The sequence below is a fragment of the Haemaphysalis longicornis genome, unplaced genomic scaffold (assembly GCF_048455015.1).
Source record: "Haemaphysalis longicornis isolate Haplotype H1 unplaced genomic scaffold, Haemaphysalis longicornis Haplotype H1 scaffold_2, whole genome shotgun sequence".
Lineage (NCBI taxonomy): Eukaryota > Metazoa > Arthropoda > Arachnida > Ixodida > Ixodidae > Haemaphysalis > Haemaphysalis longicornis.
Window position 1 is genome coordinate 1626099 of NW_027526295.1, and position 16969 is coordinate 1643067.

The 16969-nt window shown below is 43.8% G+C and overlaps 1 long non-coding RNA gene and 1 pseudogene across 1 annotated transcript; both read left to right on the forward strand.

Annotated features, from left to right (window-relative positions):
- Window positions 1–238: 238 nt before the first annotated feature.
- LOC144166938 (uncharacterized) lies at window positions 239–950 on the forward strand (annotated as a pseudogene).
- A 6123-nt stretch (window positions 951–7073) lies between these two features.
- Window positions 7074–13506, forward strand: LOC144168685 (uncharacterized). Its single transcript, XR_013322200.1, has 3 exons — window positions 7074–7400; window positions 8937–9206; window positions 12089–13506. It is a non-coding gene; the product is annotated as an uncharacterized LOC144168685 (long non-coding RNA).
- Window positions 13507–16969: the final 3463 nt, after the last annotated feature.

The following is a 16969-nucleotide window of genomic DNA, read 5'->3' on the forward strand; positions in this document are numbered from 1 at the left end:
GTTTTAGAAAGCGATCTGTCTTCTGCTTCAGCAGAAGTTACATCTGGCGTCCCTCAAGGCTCAGTACTTGGACCAATTTTATTCCTAATTTACATTAATGATATCAGTAAAAACGTCTTCAACAGTTCGATTCTTTGCGGACGATTGCGTTCTCCATAGACAAATCAAAACCTCTGAAGATTCTAATACTTTACAGGCCGACGCAAACAAAATCTCCCTTTGGGGCGAGAACTGGCAAATGGCAATTAATGTTTCTAAAACAAAAGCAATGACATTTACCAGATCTAGTAACGTTCAGTTCGCTTCGTATTTTATGAATAACTTGTGCATAGAAAATGTGACTACGTTAAAATATTTAGGAGTTCATTTAAGTTCTAACCTTGCATGGAATGATCACGTTGATGAAATAATTTCGGAAGCAAATAAAACACTGGGATTCATTAGGCGTAACTTGTATTTAGCAAATCAGTCAACTAAAGTATTAGCCTACACAGCTTTAGTTCGTTCAAAAATGAAATATGCTTCTATAATGGAATCCAAATCAAACGTACCTAATAAACAAGCTTGAGTCGTTACAAAATAAAGCAGCTCGTTTCATTACCAAGACCTACTCCAGAACATCCAGCATCACGGCTATCAAAGATTCCCTCCAATTACCCTCCCTAGAAAAACGGCGTCTACTGGCACTGCTCTCGCACTTCCACAGAATGTATCATAATCCATCATGCTTCACTGCATCCCATATCAAGCCGCCTCATCAAATTTTTCCGCGCCTCGACCATCCCTTCAAAGTCCACCCCATTTTTGCACGTACAAATCTCTTTCGCCAATCACCGCTCTTTCTGGCCATTTACCACTGGAACAAGCTGCCTAAAGAAATTGCTGCTATTCGTGATCACGACTCATTTGTTGCACAACTGAAGCACAATATGAACGCGCATGTCTTGTAAAAACAGAACTGTGTGCTTTTTACAACATGAACTGAATTTACAGGCTTTGTATTGAGTGTTTTTAGTTGCACCTATTTCTTTTTCCTGATTCTTCTGTTATTTTTTTTGTTTCTTTATTGTTTGGTAACCTGTAATATGTAATAAGTTGCATATCTCTGCGAATTGTGTATAAATGTCTGAATTATCTCGTTGTGATCCCCCCCTATGTAATGCTCGCAAGGGCCTTTAGGGTATCTGAATAAAAAAAAAGAGGGAGGCGAGGAAAGCAGGTAGCGCATAAGAACATCTTGGAAGAGGAGTCTGGAAGAACATGCGCCCCCCTCTTCATTGTTGTGGCCGCTTTGGGTGAACTTGAGACCCACACGACGAGTCTTTTTACCCTACATGCCAGGGGGAAAGGATTGGGTTCGGCCTCAATGTTTCCTTTTCTTTTTCTCCTTTCTGGCAGACGTATATCCGGGACATTTCAGCAAAGAATGCCAGTGATAGTGGACAGGCAGGGTAACATGGTTCTAACCGGCAGCTAGATACAAGTCTAATGACCCTAGGCTGTAAAGAGAGGCAGGGACGTAGCGCAGTAAAGAAAGTGTCTCGGAAGAGGGGCCACAAAGAAGCCGCGTCTTCTTTTTCATTGTAGCGGGTGACTTGTGCGACCGCGAGCCGCACACAACGACGGAAAGATGTAGTGCAATATTTTTTACACGTCCAAGTGAAAAAGAGTTGTAAGATCACGTGGTTCTCGCGTAACATGTTTTCTTCGCCATGACGGTCTCTTTAAAAGTGAAGGACAATCGTAGTGGACAATTCGAGCGTAATCTGTTCCCTCTTTTGTGCACATTTTGCTTCTTCAGGGTAATTGCATACGCGATATAAAACAGATGCCCTCTTCGTAAATGATTTTATTGTCCATTTCAGCCCGGAATAGGCACAAAAGGGTACACTGCAATCAAGGTCATTAGTTTTCGCTTCAAACAGTGATAAGCCGCTGCAGCGACGCCAATCAGGGCAGCCTCGAGGAATACTGCGTTTTGAATTGTAAAACGTGGAACTAATAAATGGACCATTCCGTGTCATTCGTTACTGTTTCTTTGCAAGCTTGGAAACGAATTTCTTAATTATTAAGGTTGGAACTTAGTTAATATTCCACATTTTGTTTAGCAATTATTACGCAGAATATACAAACGATGCATTATCATCGCTCACACACTTCTAAAAACACCACCCACCCAGGCGGCACAGAAAGTGTGCCCCAAGACCGGCCCGCCTATGGCCGCTTTCTGGCATGTCCGGCCAGCATCCAGGTTCTGGCAGCCACTGATTATGCGTTGAACGGCCAACATTCGGCAACTAGCGCTTCGGTATTTTTCCGTCCGCCCGTGTCCGGACGCACAACGGCAGCTGACCGGCTGCCAGATATTCAGTTCTCTTACGGCTGCCGATGTTGAGAAAGAGAACGGCCGAAGTACGGCCTTAGGGCATCCGTTTTTTTTTTTCGGGAAGCGGTAATCGGCCGAAGCACGGCAAACGACCGGCCCCAGAATATGCATATTCTTGCGGCAGTTGGTGTTCGAAAGGAGACCGGCGGGAGCGCGGCTGCCGTGCATTCGTTGTTTCAATGGTGAACCGCGCGTCCGGCGGTAGAATATTCGTTTTCTTCGGGCAACCAGTGTTATGAAGGATACCGGCCGACGTACGCCCCCAGAATATACATTTTACATTCGGTTAGCTGTCCTCGGCCGAATTACGGGAAGCGAATGGCCACAGAATATTTGGCAACCGGTGTTCAAGAGGAGACCGGCCTACGTAAGGTATCTGGTATACGTCATTTTTTCGGCAAACGGTATACAGCCGAACAACGGCACGCGCCTGGGCGTCGAGAGTTCATGCACAGACGTGTTTGGAAGGAGACCGACCGGTTTTTTCCTGGGGGGGAGAAAAAGCAAAAAGCCGTTAGGGAGCCGAACGACGGGGATGCGTTTTTCATCCGCTCCGTGTTTCTACGTTTTAAATGAACGAACGTCGTTTGTCAAACAGTAATGAGTATTCTCGGTGAACGGGCAAGGTGCAAGGATTCACTGGACATTAGCAGGGAACCTTTAAGGCCATCGAAATGTCATTTATTGCCACAAAAAGACTGTGCCACACCGATGGGTGAGCTAAGCCTCGCCAGTCATCGCCGCTACCACGCCCTGCCGCCGGCTTCGTCGACGCATCAGCTCGAGGCTATTCGCCCCCTCAAGAAATGGAGAGCATTGGAACCATCGACCCGGCAGAGATGTCCGATCCGTGATGGAGATGGTTCACCAAAATAACTGGCATGCAAGGGCGTCGAGCAAGCGGCCAACACGCAGGAGCTAAACCGCCACCATGTCAAGGGGTCCCCCCAAGAAAGGCAAGTGCGAGCAAAAGCGTATGTTATTCTGCTTACAATTAAACTGCGACAAGCAATGTTGCACTATGTTGTTGGTGATAAACGTAGAAGAGACTCGCTTGTACATTGGTTGGATCAGCTTCATGCCCTGCACTATGTTACTTCATGGGATTTTACGACTGCCTATTTAGAAAAAAAAAATTATATTTGCGATAACAACAGAGCCTTGTCACTGACGAAGCCTAGCTGTTAATTTAGTTCCGATGTTTGAAGGTGAGCTTAGCTGCTCTTGGGATATGACTCATTTGGTTAAACATGTTCGCCAGCATCCTAGCAAACACAGATTTTGTCAGGATTTTCACGCACGATTTGGCTCTTGCAATATATAAGCCTAAAGTGGTTGACTGTATATTCTTGGACTGCAAAAAAGCAAATGATGGTGTTCCATACGACCTTCTGCGTAGTACATTTCATCGTATGAACTGAATGAATCGGTTTTTGCATTGTTATTACTATTGGCACTATAGCTTTGTTCAAAAGTACTGTGTAGTTTACCGGACTCTAAGGAATGAACGTGATTCCGTATACTTGCAGCTTTATTCGAATTTAATAACACCCTGGTGTTCTGATTCAGAAACGTTTTTGGATGTTAAACAGTGTGTTAACGGCACCTCTACAAGAAAACCTTCATTCCAATTGAATACGTATACCGTAAATAATGCTGCTGCGACAACGGCCGAGGAATATAAATACCTAGGAGTTTATTTAGGGAGTGGTTAGAGGTTAAATAGGCAGGTTCACACCATAAAAGTTACGGCTGCATATGTTTTTGGCTTTCTGAGACGAAATTTCAGTGAACCTCCATCTAATTGAAAAGAACAACCGTATTTCACTCATGTGCGCTCAATCTTGGAGTACGCATGTGTGTTCGTGGATCCCTACACACTAAACTTTTTAACACCCTTAAAGGTGCTAAAAGGGTGCACTCAACATTTTGCACCCTTTTTGCACCTTTTAAGGACTAAAAAATTGCTCCGGCACCCAATCATGAGGGTGCCACATATTAAGGGGTGTAAATCTTAACATTTTTACACTCTTTAAGGTGCAAGGAGGGTGTACTGAACATTTTGCACCCTTTTTGCACCTTTCAAGCACCCAAATATTGCTCGGGCACCCCACGTCGAGGGTGCCAAAATTCAGGGGTGTAATCAACAGTTTCATAGGGTGCTACGACCGTTAAAGGGGTGCTAAAAAGTATTTCTTCTCGATTGGGGTGTTACCACGGCACCTTATCGTTAGGGTGCCTAAAAGAACGGTGTGTGAATGCAAGCATGCAAAATTGCACAAAAACAGGCTGAATGTTTAAACCGCACATTGCACTAGTTCACCGCCCGTTGAGAGAATAAATATGAACTCTCCACATAGACCAGAGGAAAGGCTCTAAAATTGCTGTTCGTAAATTGAACAAAACGTGCTGAATGTTTAAATTCCACTCTGCACTAATCTACTGCTTCGAGTGTATCACAAGGTTCGTTTCGATGTCTGGGTGCACGGGAAGGAAAGGCTACAAAATGCCTCTTGTAGTCCTATAAATAAAACTTTTACGCGACGCATCGGTGTCCTCAACGAAATCGAATTTACCTAAGAATTTGTTCCCGTATTATTATGCCCCGGGCAAAAATTCCAACAAGACTTTCTTGTTGGGCTCACAGCACGCCTGTGGGGCCAATACGAAGTTCTGTCGGCACTCTATCGTTCCAATAGCCTAGTCTTCCAACAGGGAGTTTAACCTTGATGGCGTTTGTGGGGCCAATAAGAAGCTCTGTCGGCACTCTATCGTCCCAACAGCGTATTCTTCCAACAGGGAGTTTAACCGTGATGGCGTTTACCGGCTCGCCAACACGATAAGTCAACGCCAACAGACGCCTCGTTCGTAATCAGCGGCGCGAGCGCGCCATCAGACAGAACCGACAGACGCCCTGAAGATGGTTTTTAGGGCCTAAACAGCAGCGTCTATGTCTGGCATAGACGCTAGACGTCAACGTTTGTGTTCTGAATTTTCCCTTCAGTAAGTAACAGTCAGACGGACGATAACATAACTATGTGAAGATATGCTTTGGCTCATACCACGGCAAGCGCAATCGTTTGTGGCTGCAGCCTCGGTTGCTCTTCGTCCACAACAAACTGAATCGGCTGTACAGCTTTCTTCGAGGGCGTGTATGCAGGGGTTCTATCTTCCTTTTTTGCGCAGGCCGACGGGGGCGGTCGTGTAAAATCATTTTCGCTCGTCGCTGCCGTAGGGTTGCCACCTTCCTGGTTTTGGACCGGCCCGACCGGTTTTTTAAACAGCGGGCCGGTTGCCGGTCCATATCTAAAACCAGCCGTCATCAGCCGGTTTTTTGGCTTTTGTGCCGTGATTATGCCCGTTTTGGCGTTTTATAAGCGTCAATTCAACAACTAAGACGATAAATACGTGTCGACAAGCTGCGCAAAGCCACGCGAGCAGAGAAAATACGCGGGCGAGCGCACTGCCTCAGATGGAGGGGGACCTAAGGGAAGAACAAAATAACGAAATTCTACCGCCGCGGTCAGCAATTGCGGTTACTTTTCAGTGAAGCACATGCAGAGCGATTAACCAAGCTCTCAATCACTTTCAGTACAAACGTTATGTGGATTTCTCTCTAAGAAAACACTACAATAAATGGCACTGCATGTTAAAAAACATGGCGACTTTTTTCAACACAATCCCCCCTCCCCCCCCCCCCCCCCCCGGAAGGCCCGTTTTTTTTTTCGGGGAAAGGTTGTAACCTTACGCTGCTGTTCTGCCTACCTGCTTGCTGTACCTATTACGTCGCCGCCACCGCAAATCCCCACTTGTTACAAACTCAGAGGTTTTCGCACTGTTAGCAGTCGTTTTACACGATGGGTTTGATGCGCCTGACATGCCAGGAGTGACATCGCTTGTAGTATTAGAGCGACGTTGCTTGTCTGCAAGACGGTGCCGGTCAAACAAGCGTTATCAACGCCATAATTCTAACGGCCCATTCCATTTATTTCGTGGCTGCCGTGGCTTGCGCAGAAAAGGTCGGGTTGACTGCGATAGCTTTTCTTGAGTCAAATAATGGAGCTTTGGCTCAATCGCTTGCAGCGCTAGCAATGCGGCCTCGTCTGCAAGACCGGTGCGTGAGAAACAAGCGTTAGGACAGCCAGAATTTCAAAAATGCAGCATAAACTAGACCATCGTTAAAGGAGGCGATGACTAGACACAAGCGACAATATTCGTTCACAATTTACGTAAGTATAGAGTTGTTTTAGGCGCCTCGAACGCCGCCCGCCGACATAGCTGTTTGTTAGCGCGTCCGTTTACTGTTTTGTAGGTCAATGGTTCGATTCCTCGTCGAACGTGTTTTTTTTTGTTTTTTTTACGTGAGGGTTTTATTAGCTCCTTTTTTAACGACCAGGGTAAGCACCTGTTCCTTGCTTTCTATCACCCGACATTTACCGCCCTCTTCCTAAACCCAAAGTAGCTCGTTTTCTCGCACGTTCTCTCTTGAGAAGCCCGCCGTGAAAACAAAACCAAAACAAACGTCAAACCTGTTTACAATATCAGTATATATGTCAATTACTTTATGTGTATTCACTTTTTGTGTTTAAAAACCTTAAATTTAAGTTATAAACAGATTTCAGACTTTGAAAGCAGAAAGATAATTACCAACATTACAGTAGTAACACAATTTTCGTCAAACATAGAGGTGCTGCATTTGAAGTCTGGCAACTATCTCTCACTTTTGTGTGTGTTTTTTCATGGCGTTTTGTGCCGAGTGGTTGGTGGCGTGATTTAATCTGTTTTATCTATTTCAAGCTTAAATCATAGTTATAGAAGCTTTATGGGTGATGTCTACCCTTCCAACCTACGCGTGTGTTGAACATGGGGACCCCGGAAGAACGATCATCGCCGGATAAAATACTGCGCGTCAAAAGTGGATGACATTGCATCAGAACAAAGCGTGTTCGTGTGTCCGCGAGATGAAGACGACAGTGAAGGAGAATTGTACGTTGGAAACATCGTTTTTGCTCGGGTAAGTACGCATTTTTTATTATTCTGTATTTGGTTGGAACGAGTTCTGGTGTTTATGGGTCAGTAATTCGCTAGACCCCCATCTCGTTTGCTCTGAGAGCCTACGTGAGTTAGTATACTTGTTTGGCGCCCAGTCCACCGTTTCCGCAGAAGTCAGCATCAATTTACGCTGAAGCTAGACCTTGGCTACGATGCTCGCGCTATGGTACACGGCTGCTAATAATTTAACATCACGCAAGGCTCTTTAACACCGGGGCGTTTGTTTATGTGTCTCTCAAACAGTGCCTTTGCGGTTGCAGATCGCAGTCGCAATTTCGCGTGAGTGGCACAACGCTGTGATTAGTCCTCCCTCGTGAATACCCGCGGTATACCAAGAAATAACATGAACAGGAGGTTCCCTGGAAGTGCATGTGAAAACGCGCACACGTGATTCCATGGCTGGCGTCTCGTAGGTGTTGTGAAATCTCTCCCCCCCCCCCCCCCCCCCCCACGAATTCCGTGCAGTGCGCTTCGCAGCTATTGCGCTCGCGAGACCGGCGACCGTACGCCTCGCGGTCTTCGGGCCGCGATATGTGTGCTGTTCTCGTGAAGCTCGACAACAGCGAAATTGCCGTACTCGCTCGCCAACGCGCCCCGACAGCGTACGCGTCGACCGGGTGCTGACGGAGTTGTGCTGGAAGAAAAGCAGGCAAGAGATGCAGGCGCACGAGGTGTAGTTAAACATGAGAATTTACAAAGTGCAAGGTGGAGAAAATAGTATGCAAGGGCCGGAAACGGTGAGAGAGTTCGGGCCGCGCGCCAGCGAGCGAGTGCGGTAATTTACGTTGCCGAGCTTCACGAGTCCGGCACGAATATGACGACGCCCGTCTGAGAGTTCATAGAGGTATAGAATTCACATACGTGCAAATTGAAGGTGAAATGCGCGCATGTGGCCTCGCAGGGAGTTAGCATAGTCTCGGGGTAGTGGGGGAGATTTCACAACGCCTACGAGGCGCCGGCCGATTCTGTCAGAGTAGCTCTCGGGAAGTCTGGGGCTTGATATCAGAGGCATATGTATTGTTTAAATTAGTGCAGAAAATTGAGCCAATTCGCAAGTTCTCATTTTCGCAAAACCGCAGGCCATACAGAGACTAACAAGAAAGCTGTAGGCACTCACTCAACTCGATTTATATTGGAGAATTGAACGTGCAGATACAAGTCAGACATTGAAATGGAGGAGCCTCAACTATCACACACCAGTTCCGATTGAAAGCAAGGGATACAGATGAGCTGCTAGCATGCGTTCCATGCAAATTAGCTCAGTAGCTAGCTTTGCATATATCATGCATACCCCACTCAGTACCTGCGGGTCTAATAAATACATTCTTACTGTGACCTAAATTTCACTTGGGGTGTTCCGGGAATGTTCTTATTAGTGCCTTGGAGGTTACTGTCTTTAAACGATTAAAAATCTACTTGATGTAAGCATTCGTGCTTTGTGTGTGCTCTTCTTGTATTTCAACAAGTGTCAGCACACTCACAGATTATGCACCTGCAGGTGCTGCTGCTGGCTGTCCTGGGTCAGCTGCCTTCCAGTCCAGTTTCAAAGGCTTTGCCAGGGCCTCCCTTGGCCAACCGACACTGCACCTGCTGTACCCAAGTACTGCCTGGCCTTTCGTTGGTGCTCCGTACGCTTTGCCGCCAGGAATGGTCATTCATCCATCATCTGGCCTCTTGGACCACCCGTTCAGAAGTCAGCGCATTTGCTCGACACATCGGTCCAGGCACTGCTGCCATATCGGTGCACCCACCGATTATGTACTTTCAGGTTAGTTATTGCATGTTGTGGAACTTGCCATGATGTATACCTGTTAGCAGTGCTGTGGCCTCTGATTATTTGAAACATTTTCATGAAGCAGTGCTGTGCGTATGGAGCGTGTCATTGCTTAGCAGAGATATTTAAGAGAATCTGGGGCTGACGACTAAAGGGCAAGAAGAGAAATTGAACTGACTTTGAAGCAAGTATTCGTATGTAATCAAGCCAAGCAAACATTTAGGATCTTTCGATATGGTTTTAAACTTGCAATACAAACTGGTCTACTTCAGATCATACTGGTGATAATCATACTATACCGAAAAGTACATCCCGCAGTCTGTAGAATTCTGACAGCGCTTTTTTCGCAGTCTCTCATGACAGGCACTAATCTCAATGGTTGGAAGATAGTCGAGGTAGCACCAGTCTTTAAATCAGGAGACGGTACTTCACCATTAAATTTCTCTAACAAGCACCATATGCAAAGTCAGGAAACATTTCATCCACTCTCAGGTCGCTAATTATTTATAAAATCACAATATCACATTCGAGTATCACCACGGTTTCCACAAGGGTTACTTGAGAAACACAACTTTTAGGATTTGTTCACGATCTACATTGATCCATTGACACAGGCTTACAAACTGCGGTAGTTGTTCTCTATTTTTCTAAAGCATTCAATCGCATTGCACACCACAGACTACTTCTCAAACTTCACCCTAATGTCTTCACTTGAGCAAAAGATTTTCATTCTTCTCAAATGCAGTTTACTTCTAATAACTATATACTTCTTTTGCTCGTGCCACTTTGTTGTCCCCCCAGGCAGGTTGCTTGGTCTATCTTCCATGTTGCATATCCTCCCATGTAGGTCTATTTGCAGATGATGTTGTAATTTATCACACAATTTCTTTCAACTACTACCGTCAATGCTTTCAATCTGATCTTAACACAATTAACTCCTGGTGCTGCAAATGGCTAATGTCGCTTATCTCTAAAACAAAGTGCATGACTTTAACGGTGGCAAGTCTCGGATTGTAAATACTTACTTCATTAACAACAGCCTGATTACCTCTTGAGACAAAGGTGTTTTGGTAGGCCGGTAGGGGAGGGGGGATTGCATGGTGGATTTCAAAAGGTACATCGATTGGGAAAATAAGACGTGTGATTAATATTTTCATTTGCACTCCAAAACTCGCTTTATTTCATATGTTTAACCCACTGCCGTGGCTAGAGTGGTGTGCTGTGGAGACGAATGTCGGTTAGATACCGCTTGGTGTAGCCGCTGTTCAGATGGAGGCAACACGTAAAGACGCCCGTGTTTGGAGATTTCGATGCGCACAAAAATACCCAGATGGTCAAAATTATGCGAAGCCTTCCCCTACAGTGCTCCCCATATCCCAAGTGTAGCTTTGGCGTGTTAAACCACCGTTTTTTTTTCATGTTTTTGGTATAGTACCAGCTGCTGTAGCAGGTGCAACTTAAAGGTAAAATTATACATAATGTTTCCAAGAGCTAAATATAAAGGCCATATTGAAGTGCGTTTATGGGTCTATCTCATAGCAGTAGTGAAAGGTTATATACTCTGGTGCAGGTTAAGAACGCCAATGGCTCATGTGGTGTAGTCCAGTGTTTGACGGAATGCCGTGTAGGCAGGTAAAAGCATTATTGCAGTGATGAAACGTAGGTCACTGACCAAGTCAAGAAAGCCATTTAACGGTTTGTTGCTTGTTCACGGTGAGCATGTGTCGTGGAAAACGAAGCTATATATTGGCCATTACGCGGCGCAATGAGGTTGCATAGATATGGTGCAGATTGCCATCCATTATGTTGATAATGTTGGGCGTCGTCTGAACAATGAGGGACTCGAGCAGTAATCGAGAAGATAGATTGCACTCAGTTGTCAGTAATTTTGTCTTGTTCCAGTCGACCACGTGTCCCGTCCTCTCACGGTGCTCTGCCAGTGGACTTGTTTTTGCATGGCCCTTGTTCACTTCGTTCCAGTGCTGCATTAATCTTCTGTGCAGATTGCCCGTTTCGCCAATGTACACTGATTTGCATTCAGCGCATGGAATCTAATAAACAATACCCGGAAGCTTGGAGCGTGAGAGGGGGTCTCTCACGCTGACAATGTCAGAACGCAGCTTGCTAGTGGGCACATGCACAATGTATGTACTGCGTGTCTTGAAAATGTGTGCGAGAGTTTCACCGATGTGTGGGACGTAGGTAATTGCTGCACGTTTTGATGCAGTCGTTGTCCTGAATATAATGCCTAAAGCATTATATTCAGAAAGAAGCGAAGAGGGCTACTAGCAAGAATCCACATTGACATTAGCAGGCAGAAGCGTCCACAAGGCCTGTGTCAAAACGTGCTGCAATTCTCGTCCTACACATCAATCAAACTTTCGCACGCATTTTCAAGAAACACATTGTGCACATCGTGCAGGTGCCCACTAGCAAGCTATGTTCTGACATTGTCAGCGTGAAAGACCCCCTCTCACGCTTCAAGCTTCCAGGTGTTGTTTATGTTTTGAACAAAAAAAGTGCCATTTAAACGTGACACCTCCTTCCTTGCCGATTTCTGATGCCTGATTGTTCAGTTTGTGGGGATACGTTTAGCAGATTGCTCACATGTCTAACCTGTATTTGTGCTTGAGCAGTCAAACGCTGATGTTAGCAGTGAAGTAGGTGAAAATTGTAGTTTGATTGTAGTTGTGTGCAGATTACCTACATTGTGTTAATTCGTAGAAAAGCAAAATTGAGGTAACCCTGCTAACTGTTCCGCATTGCAGCATTGTATTATGCGAAGGTTAAGGAGTTCAGCTGCTTGTTAAAGGTGAAATAAACAGTGGTACAAAAAGAAGAGCATCTACTAAACAGAAATATCTTCACAATCGCAGGATGCCAACGGTCCGCCTACCAACTTGTGTCCTGCATCGTTTCTGCTGGCTGGAGCGGTTCATGGAGCATTTTCCAGCTTCTCAAAGTTTGTGGTCAAGCGCTCCTCCAAGTGAAAGATGCCGCAGAGGGATCTTTTGTTTTAATGCCACAATTTCACGTGCTCAGCAGCAAATTTACTCGTAAGGCTTTTTAAATATTCATCACCCAAGAGGGCATGTTACCTTCGTCTTCGGTGGAATGTGTCTGCACTCAGGTTATTTGTGACAGAAACAAGTGGACCACGTCATGAGAGTCATTGAGGCCTTGTTGATTGTGCATGCTTCTGAAATGACATTTTCATTAAGCTGAATACTTTCCACATATTACGATTTGTGAACAAATTATGGTAAAAGTCATGATTAGTTGTACTACACTGCAGGAAGGAAATGCCAACATACGTTTTAAGCGCCTCTGATATTTCAGATCGTTGGCTGGTGAGCAATAAAACAAAACTGAAATTTTTTAAAAGTAAAATCAAATATTCGTTGTCACCAGTGCATGACCATAGTAAAAGCTATCTAGTCACCAAATTTAGAATTAGACACGAAATGCCAAGAAAAATAGGGAAATAAACTAGACAGCTGGCTACAATAAACCAATTCGTAAAATTCCTCAATGTCTATCAAGTGATGATTCAGGCGGGTTAGTTAAGATGTCAGTGGGTTTACACACCCAACTTGCAGGGAAGCACATGAGCTCCCAATATTAACATGTTTTTAGTGAAGACCGTCTTCCTTCATTAAAGGGACAGACAACCGATTTTTGTCGCGTATATGTTCTCTAGCTCATATGAAAGCCAGCGTTTTACATAGCCCGGTAACCACAAGCAATTTTTAAACAAACTGGCGGAAATAATTTTAATTCGGCAGCAAACTTCCTGAAATCGGAAGGGTGGCGGTTCGTAGTGTCGAAACTTGACGCTATAATATGTGTCCCTGTCACGTGACCTGCAAACCTAGCAGCTGCTGTAACTGCTGAAACGTTCATTTACGTATAGAAAACCTTTTAACACAAGTATTTGTACAAGCTTAAATAGTATATGGATTTATAAATATTACTTTGAAAATTCTAAAGACACGCCGCCCGCCGCCGCGGGGTTGCTCTCAGTGTGGCTAACTGAGCCACCATGCCCAGAATCAACGGCAGCGTTCAGCAAACAGACCCAGCGAAGGAGCTGTGATGATTCTGTCTGGGTCAGGGGCGTTTGTTCTGCCAAAATATTTGATTTCAGTCTCCAAATACCCAACGGCAGCTTAAAAAAAAAAAAAGAACGTCGCCCCCGGGGACAATCGAACTTCCCGCCTCCACAACGTGAAGACAGATTCTACCTATCGTTTATCCCAACAGATGGCGCATTCGTGCAAAATAGACCCTTGCAAAACACACAGAGGAACAGGAAAGCCTACGATTCAAACTTTTTAGCTGGGAACAAGTTTTTAAATATCGTTTTTCATTTCGCATACAGACAAAAGTATGTTGCCGAGCTACTCTATGTCATGGTTGCCAGCATTAGTTTTGGGAGGGACACATACGGCTCGTACATAAAAAAATTCGATTTAACAAGTTCTAGAGCGTTATCAGCAAAACCGTTTCTCGTCAAGGTGCTTTAAGTGATGCCCTTTCATTTGGGATAGAGAATATATACTCGACAAAAATCGGTTTTCTGTCCCTTTAAGCTGCTTTGCACATTGATGCCAGTCTGATAAATGTCCTGAATGTTTGTTATGATCGATCTTTGTATGGGAACCATATATTTTTATATGATGTCGCTGTGTATTTCTGAAACTGTATCTAGTCACTAATTCCAATTTGTCGTGGTCAGGTTTTTTCAACTAATTCGTAGCTTTTTTAACAATTGTGGTATATTTTGTGTGCCTAAAGGAATGCCTCATTGCATGTTTAGCCTATGTAGTGTTGAAAGCGGACATTTTGCTTCAAAGTGGAATGTCGTGCTAGCAACAAGGTACTTCGCGTGCTGCTCACTTTCATTCATGCCATTATTTTTTATATTATCATTTAAAATTAAAAGCCAACCAATTTGCTGTCGTTTTAATTGTGTCACCTACTTTATACTTTCTTTTTTTTTCAACTTTGTGTAAGGATTGACTATCCATATTTTTATGATACCAAGGCGTTGGACTGGGCTAGCTGGTACATGTTTGAATGGATGAAAAACCATAGGAAAACCCAGGACACAGAAGAGAACGACGGGACAAACTTGTGCCGTCATTCTGTTTTAACTGTTTCCTGTGTTTACCACTGGTTTTTTATGCATTCAAACATTTTTTATGAGTTTGTTGAACAGTGATTAGTTTAGGTGTGTTCAAACAATTGTTGGCTGCGAAGGCTCCCTGTAGCATTTGTATAAGTGCTCTCTGCTTTTTTTTTTGAACCAATACCCCACCACCAGTCTTCATGAGGTGGTCTTTTGTAGAAATAAGTTGAAATAAATATTTGTTTGCATTGCTTTACATGTTTTGAAAGAATTTCTTGTTTCATTCAACCCCGTTCAGAATCCTGCTTAAGGCATTTCCTCTGTTATTTTTTTTTCAGAACCAGGAAGGGTGCTCATCCTCGGTTCTTGCTGAAGCAGCAGTATCCATACTTCACACGTGAGCTCTGAACACACAGTAATTATGGTATGAAACATTCTACCAGTATAAGCCTGCTTTGTAGACGTCATTGTAGATGTCAAAGCTCTTGACAGTGTAGTCCAATGTCTGGTGTAACGGGCAATGTCTACAACTTGTAAAAATTAATTTTGTGGCTATAATGTTTGTGATTATTTTAAAATGCACGTCAACTACTATTAAGAATCGCTGTCTAAATTGGCAGCCATTTTCCTGGTGGATGCAGAAAGTGAAAAAGCGCATGTGTAGAGATTTCAGTGCACCTTAAATGTCCCAAATTTGCTAAAGCTAATCCAAAGCCCTCCTTGTGGTGCACTTCATATCCCATGTACAGTTTTGCGTAAAAACAGCTAAAAATTTATGATCAATTTAAACTTATTTTAATGTTTTTAAATGCAAATATTCTCAGTTTAAGCTGCCATATTTAGAGTAAAATATTTTGTAACAATTATATAGCTACCAAAGGTTTACAGAAAAGCTTTTTGCTTTTGGTTGTGCACCTTCTTTACAAAAGAAAAATGTTGTTATGAAAGGCAGAAGAAACCCAACTATGGAAATTAGCAAACCCTAAAGCTGCGGATAGAATGAATGTTTTGTAGAGAATCTTTTGCTGATTTCAGTTCTAGTCAACTCTAAAAAAGTCTCGACGTAGAATGCTTACCGTGAGGCACCTCGTAATACTAGCCAAAACTAATGGGCCCTGGCTGTTGGCTTTTCATTTGCAACAGTGACAAATGACCCCACATCCACCGGCAGGGACATAATGCAAGGCACCATGTACAAGCTAGCCTCATGATAAAATAATGTTTTCTGAACAATGGCATTACATTTCAACCATGGGCTTCACCAGGGAACTTGTATGCATTGTTCTGTGATGTTTGCAGTTCTTGTTATTGCTATGTGGGGTCATTTAGTCTAAAGGTATGTTTATAAAACTCCAAATACCACCAAACCTTGCAAGTGCTGTACCATATGAATATTTTTGCGTAAAGCAAAAAGAATAATGCAAACGAAAATAAATGGCTTGGGTACCCAACTTTTATAAGTAGATTATGAGCCGCAGTACGGAGGGAACTATACTATGAGCCGCATTACGGAGGAAACTATACATTTTGCATTTGGTCTTCCTTGATATTGAATCTTCCTGCTCAGCTCAAGAATAAGGCACTAAACATTGCAGGTAGCTACCTTGATTGGAAGTTTGATGCAATACTAAGAAGCCAAGGGTTTTAAGGTTCAAGGAAGTTTTGTGTGGTTGAAGTGTTGCACACCTAATTGCTTTCACTGCACAGCATGGTTAGGCTCTGAAGTGAATCTCGAAGGATGTGTACTGCAGTTCGGCAAAGTGAACATATAATTGGTTTTTTACGATGTTTTGGGTAATCAACTACCTCAAGTTAAAACTGTACTGAGATGTGGCTCCTGACTTTTTAAATTGATGTTTTAACAATCGGTGACACAAGTTCAAGGAAATTATCAGCTGATGTTGAGCTTCAATGGAATGTCTCACAGAACCGAGCTTGGAAAGCACGAATGTTTCATACCATAATCGTGTGTGATATTCTGCAATATGTGGTCTCACACCTGCTGCACCTGTGAACCGAGGATGACGCACCCGTTTTGTACCCCTTTAGGTGGGTGCTTTTGCAGAAGATGCTCCTACAGATTGGAGTGCTAATTAGCACCCTAGGATACTTTTAGGCGGAAAAGGGTGTTATAAGGCACCTGTCTTCTGGGGTGCTTCACAGAGGGTGCTCCTGCGGCGACAAAATCCAAGCACCCTAAAGGGCGTAAAATATTCAGTTTTTAGGGTGCTCCTGCGGCGACAAGCTGAAGCACCCTTTTGGGCGTAAAAATTTTTAGTGTGTACACCAAAGATCTGGTTGATACGCTCGAAAACATACAGAATATGTCAGTGCCATTCGTATCAGGTAATTGACACGCTCAACTTAGCATGAGAGCAAGTAAAAGTAAACTGAAATGGCAGGACGTGAAAGATCACAGACTAAACCACAGGTTGAACTTTTTTCGTAATATCTATCATTCGAAAACTGGAGTAGAAGGGGAGAAATATGTCCAAGCGCCATTCTACATATGGCAAAGTGGGACCGCTAGCTTAAAGCAAATTATTAACTTTCCTTTAAAGGTGACGCCTTGCGCGATTCATTTTATTTTACATCAATACTGCAGTGTAATTATCTTCGACGTATT